Here is a 6,000-nt window from a genome sequence, read left to right as displayed (position 1 = left end):
TTGCTTGTTCTACGCTTAGTGGGCAGATCACGCAGACAGCACATAACAGCGGTGAACTTCCCGCGAACCAGCGAAGGTTCGAGAGTGCGATAACCTCTGGGTCTGCAAGCGACTCGACAGCTTCCCACACCGCTGCACCGTATTAACGCAAATGGAAAGGACATGCCCCTCCACTCCTTCTCCAAGAGCGAGAGCCCCGGCGGGACCAAAACCTGGCGCCCCAGCTGTCACGCAAGAAGCGCCGCGCGCTGTTTAGGAGACTCGTCACGAATAGCCATAAAAACGGCCGCCCTGCCCCCCAACGCTGCAGCGGCGTCGTCAGACGGAGCGAACGCTGACACAATCAACGTGCGGCGCCGAGAGGCCTGCCAAATTCGGGACGCAGCCGCGGGCGAGCAGGTGAGTTGTGGGCGGGCGCGCGCGCACTCTCGGGCGCGATCACAACACCCGCGTCAACACGCGCTCGCAGCCAGAAGAGGCGAGCTTGCCAGAGCTCCAGTGGAGGATTAAGAAGACGCACAACTTGTACCCGCACCCCGCTTTTGTTATTGTGGACTGTTCTTTCGCTTATTTGTCGTTGCTCTTCTCCTTTGTTTACACAGCACCGATAATCGCGCGAATCTGGATGAAGGAGGAGGCATAGCGAGAAAATCATTCACATTAGTTTCCTGGGCGGGTCGTTATTCCAGCGAAATCTCCCCCACCACGTGACCCCAGTTCGATATGCCAGCTCTCGTTCAGCGCCACCGCTCCTAATGAACGGCATATAGCGGAAACTCGGCCCGTGACCACCTCTTCCGAGAGAACTGCCTCGCTCATTGCAGCGAATCGCGAGCGCGAAGTTGTGAGCTGAGACAGCTGAGGCGAAGTACGCACAAGGTATGGAACATATGCGCACATCTTTTACATATGTATGTGATGATTCAAACATTTTCTTGAACTTATTTGTGCCATCGGAGCTTTCCGTTGAGGAGACGGCAACTTCACTTAATCCACACAGCTGTCGTAGCTACGGCGTAATCCCATTTTTATCCAAGCTCTCAATTAAAGCTCTCTTAGATGGCTCCGAAGTTCTACAGCTCTTATTCAAGTGCTTTCCTTACGACTTGAACCAACTGTGCTGAGTTTCACAAGGCCGCTTGTATATACACAGAACCAGCACGTGTTGTGCTATCGCAGACCTTTAAAAGAAAACTTCACGATATGCGTTAAACTACAAATGAGCGTCGTTCACTACTTCCACCTGCGCTGCTTTCAACTTTAGCCAACGCTGAAAAAAAAAGTGCCGTTAACAAAAAAAACTATTCCAAAAGCCCAAACAAAAATAATCCGTGTTTAGGAAGCGGTCTACAAAAGTTAACTAGTTGTGACTGCTCTTTTGAAAACATTTGGGGCAATTTTCTTCCTTCTATGGAATAGTCTCCGCTGTTGGTGTGTGATATACTTGAAGCTCACCTCTGAAGGCGTGTGGTAAAGGCTTTTTGCACTGATGGGAGCGCATCTTAAAGAAAAACGCATGCTAAATGGCATTTCCGGGTTGGGATCTGCTTGCATCACAATCAGCCGCTTATTTAGAAAAGAGGCTTCAAAACTGGGTGCTCTAAACATCTGCCTTGACGACGCGTCACCACTGTTAAAGCATTTATGTGCGATGTCGTTTGCAAAAAAAAAATGATTAAGCATTCAGAATTTGCTCTTTACACTCACTGATATAGTTACGGGCTCTGAGATTTATTTTTATTTATACTGGGGAAATATTACTGCATATCAATGAACACTTACTTAATACATGGACACTTAATACATGGACACTTAATACATGGACACTTAATACATGGACACTTAATACATGGACAATACATGGACACTTAAGGCACAATTCTGCCGTCGCCGTCACCGCCGCCGTGAGGTTGCACCTAAAGTCCCAGGGACAATAACATCAACCCGCGTGACGTATGTTCTATGATCTATGTGCGATCAAAAGCGTGGGATGCGCCGGCTTTTCGTCGCGCGAAATCTCCATAGTGGGTGGTCTGCGTGTAAGAGCGTAACATGGGTACTTTAAATCACAAGGTGGAGTCGCGCGTGCCCTATTTTGACAGGGATCATTACATATAGTTCATATCTTTGCACGCGACGTGTCCTCACAACTGCGACTGCGCTGAATCAACAGACAGAACGAAGGTCACTGCACTCGTTGCAGAGGACACGTTTCCTCACACCAGCATCTTGTTCAGTTAAGCTGCAGAGTATCAAAAGAGTTAGATGATATTCTCACTTCGTATAGCATTCCATTTTGCTGTCACCGCATTCGCTGCTTCGCCTTTGTTGCGGGGCTATGAGTTTGATATTATTACATTCGAAGCGCGGAAAATCAATACCAGATAGCTGAGGTATACGGTGCGGCCAATGTTCAGGCCAGCAGTATAGGAAGGAAAATAGGAGAAAAAGGACGGCAGGTATAGGTTAACCAGCCTAGAGGCAGCCTGTTTTGCTACCCTGCGCATAGGAGGGGGATGGGGGAGATGAAAGATAGAGAGGAGAGAGGGAAGAGAGATAAACACAGCACATTAGGCAGCACACGCGCGCACACTCAGTCATAGTCTAGTCTTGTAATTTGGGGTGTGTGACATTGCTGTTACAGCCGCTTGTTCAAGTCCGTGTCGCGTAGGAATTTCAACAGAGCCTTTGTCGCCTTCTGTTGCATTGTCTTCTCTCGGGCACTTGACAGAATAGTGTCCAGAGACATTTGACTGTTGTCGATGCGCGCAAGAACGGACGCCAGTGACTGTCTGTGGATGTCATACGAAGGACAGTCGCACAGGATGTGGTGTAGCGTCTCTTCGCAATGACAGGCGTCACAGAGAGCGTTGTCGCGCATTCATATGACAAAGGAATAATATTTTGTAAATGCCACTCCTAGCAATAAGCGATGGAGAAGGGCGGCTTCTCTTCGGTCGAGCCCTGTGGGCATGCGGAGAGCCATCAAAGAGGACAGGTGGTGTTGACAATTCGTCTCGTTGCTTGGTGGGCGCCATGGTGAAAACGTGATTTCACGTGCAAGTCGTCGAAAATGACTGGCAGCATCAATCCTCGAAAGTGGTATGGCTTCCTCTCGTGTTCCTTCAAGAGCTGCCCGCGTGGCAGTATCGGCATGTTCGTTCCCTATGACACCGCACTGACTTGGCAGCCACTGAAACGTCACATGATGCCCTTTCTCGTGTGAAGTGTGGAGAAGGCATCGAATTTCGAAAACGAGCTGTTCGTACGGCCCGCGACGCAGTGCTGAGAGCACATATTGTAGGGCAGCCCTTGAGTCGCTGAAAATCGACCATTGCTGCGGTGGTTCCCGATTGACGACACAGAGTTCAGCGCGCAAAGCAGCTAGTCCCGCTGCTGTAGATGCCGTGCAGTGGTCAGTCCTAAAGCTGACCGTAACACCTCTTGCTGGGACAACTACTGCATCTGGCGAACACTGGCGGTTCGTATACATTTGCGTTAATTCCGTAACCCTAGCGTGTCACCCCATAGCTTTAAAATGGATAGGACTATTGGCCATAGTCTTCAGATAGGGAATACCCGCGCCCTGCGTGGCCGGTGACTTTCCGCACGGCAGATGCGAGAATAAATGTTGTTTCTCTCTCTCTCGAGTTCGTGCTATCCTCTCGTGTCGTCTATCTCTTTTTGTTTTCCTGCATTGCAATTCATGAATTCACCCAATCATTGCGTTTTTTTTTTCACTTTTTTTCGCAAACAAAAATGTTGTGAATGTTCAGTTGGGGCGCATGACTCCATCGGTACTGATACGCTCCAGAAACACAAAATCATTCACGTGTTTTTTTTTTATTACAAATACCACACTCAAAACTTAACCGAAGCAATCCATGTGCCACCCGCACACCGTAAGAGGAGAGATTCTTGAATTGAAGGAGTGTGAAGGGTGGGCTCAAGACGCAGTAACTGTCTCTCAGGCGAGGACCTCACAACCACGACACTTGAGGGAGAAGGGGGGAAAGGGGGGTGGGCAAAGCGCGTTCAAAAGGAAGAAGAAGAAGTGAGAGGGATGTCACGAGGGGAAGAGGGTGCTACTCTCCGAGAAGCCATGAGCACATCCGAGAAAAACGGCACTGACCGAATCCCGCTTTGGCGTTCAGGTGCTCAGACCACGCTCTAACGCGCGCAGACATGCTTGTACAAGCCGTAACGAAGAGCAGTGAGAGGGAGGAAGAGAACGCGAGAAAGAGAAATAAACGAGTAAGCCGTGAAAAGACAAGCAAAATACCAGGATCGCTGCTGAGATTCGGGTTCGCGACGAGCAAACTAAAGGTGTTTAATTGCATCGCCAACAGATGCTTTCCGCAGAAGCGCGCAGAGCGAATCGCATACGAAGGCAAAAACCTGCAATATAGCGAGAATAATAATAATAATAATAAAAAGACTGGTGAGGCTTAGGCTTGACAACAAAAGGACACGCGCGGGGCGCCGCTTTGGGCGAACAGCAAAAATAAAGCACATATATGTGAGAACATGAGCAAATGGATGAAAGGAAAAGAGAGCAGATTTTCTTTCACGGTCGCGTGCATAAAGCAGGCTAAAACGAGAGAGGGAGAAGGAAAGGTGTGAGGAGGAGGACGTCGTCGTAGATCTGTCGCGACAGCGTGTACGGGTGTCCACACAACCACGAATGAGTGAGCCAGCAAACGAGAGCGTTGGAGCAACAGGGCCGCGCCGGCGGCCACGTTGTGGACCAGAAGTTGTTCCGCTATAGTACCGTGCAGTAATATCGAGTGCTCTAAAAGGGAACGATGCGAGAATGTGTTTCCCCCCCACCTCCGTAGAGAACAGACGGCCTGTCGAATGTTCGGTTCTTCTTGTGCGCGGCCGTGAATACAGTGCCTGCGTTTATTGCGAAAGCAGCTTGCGAATGAGGCGAACTCACGGAACGTTCGAAGTCGTCTAAATTAGCGTTATGTGCGTGACTCTAACCGAACCACATCCGTCGATCAACTTTTCATAAATCTATATAGTGGCAATGTCGTTGACCCTGAGTACCAAGATAAGAGGGAATAACTGAACGGCATCTGTTTGGCGTTCGGTCTAGTTGTTGTTGATTGTTTCAGTTGTGATGCATGTATTACATGAGATGTTACACAAAGAAATAAAGCTGGCACAGTTTGAAACGGCAGCGGGACGTTGCATAATGAATGAACGACCGTTCGAAACAGACACTTTGCAATACCGTTCAGAAATTTATGCGTCTGCTTTGAGCGTCATCTACTGTGCAGATGTTTTCATCCGCATGCGGCTATCGGAAACATATACGAGGTATAGGCAACGGCAATATCAGCGGCTGAATTCGCAATTATTTCTGCTTTGAAGGGTCGTTTTCAAGGTTTGGAAACCTGGCCACACCTTTTACCTTTATCTGCCGGGAAAAGTTAGGCCTATGTTAGAAAAGCTTTTCTTTCTCGTTCGCACTTGAGAGAACAGCGTAAGCCCGAAACTTCCTAAGGATTTTTTCAATGACCATTTTTTTAATGACCAAAAACGATATCCTCATAGTGCGTATATCGATTTCTTTTCAATTTATTGCTTCTCCAAGTACACCAGATTAATAAAAATCTGTCTAATATTAGAATTTCGGTGAATTTTTTGCCACGAGGACATAAATGTTGAGGTAGTTTGCATCTTTCAAAACTTACAGAAAAGTTTATATCTGGGAGAATTGGTTCATGATGCTTGAAGAAAAAACAGTACCCAAACGCATGCATTGTGAGGGTTGAATGCTTTCTTTGACCAAAACCACAATTGTTAGTTCCAGCGGTATTTGCGTCTGCCTATTTTTCGTGCGTCATGCTTCTACGGGTATTCTTCAAGTTTCAAATTTTGAAACACAAAAGCTATGAAGCGCATAAGCTCAATTCTGGTACAGTAGATGTATGTCTTTACGCAGAATACAGAGAAAAATTATCAACTAGGTTTCTGGAATGCATTGATAAT

General features: G+C 47.8%; 1 protein-coding gene across 1 annotated transcript in view; it reads left to right on the top strand.

The window, feature by feature from the left end:
• Positions 1–282: 282 nt before the first annotated feature.
• The window catches only part of LOC119162946 (uncharacterized), a 40,297-nt gene continuing 34,579 nt past the window's right edge, over positions 283–6,000 (top strand). Inside the window, exon 1 of the mRNA XM_075884856.1 lies at positions 283–399. The gene's annotated coding sequence lies outside the window, so the exon portion shown is untranslated. The remainder of the gene's footprint in view (positions 400–6,000) is intronic.

Source organism: Rhipicephalus microplus, chromosome 2 (genome assembly GCF_043290135.1).
Source record: "Rhipicephalus microplus isolate Deutch F79 chromosome 2, USDA_Rmic, whole genome shotgun sequence".
In the NCBI taxonomy this organism is placed as follows: Eukaryota; Metazoa; Arthropoda; class Arachnida; order Ixodida; family Ixodidae; genus Rhipicephalus; species Rhipicephalus microplus.
This window is presented reverse-complemented; position numbering and strand designations above follow the sequence as displayed.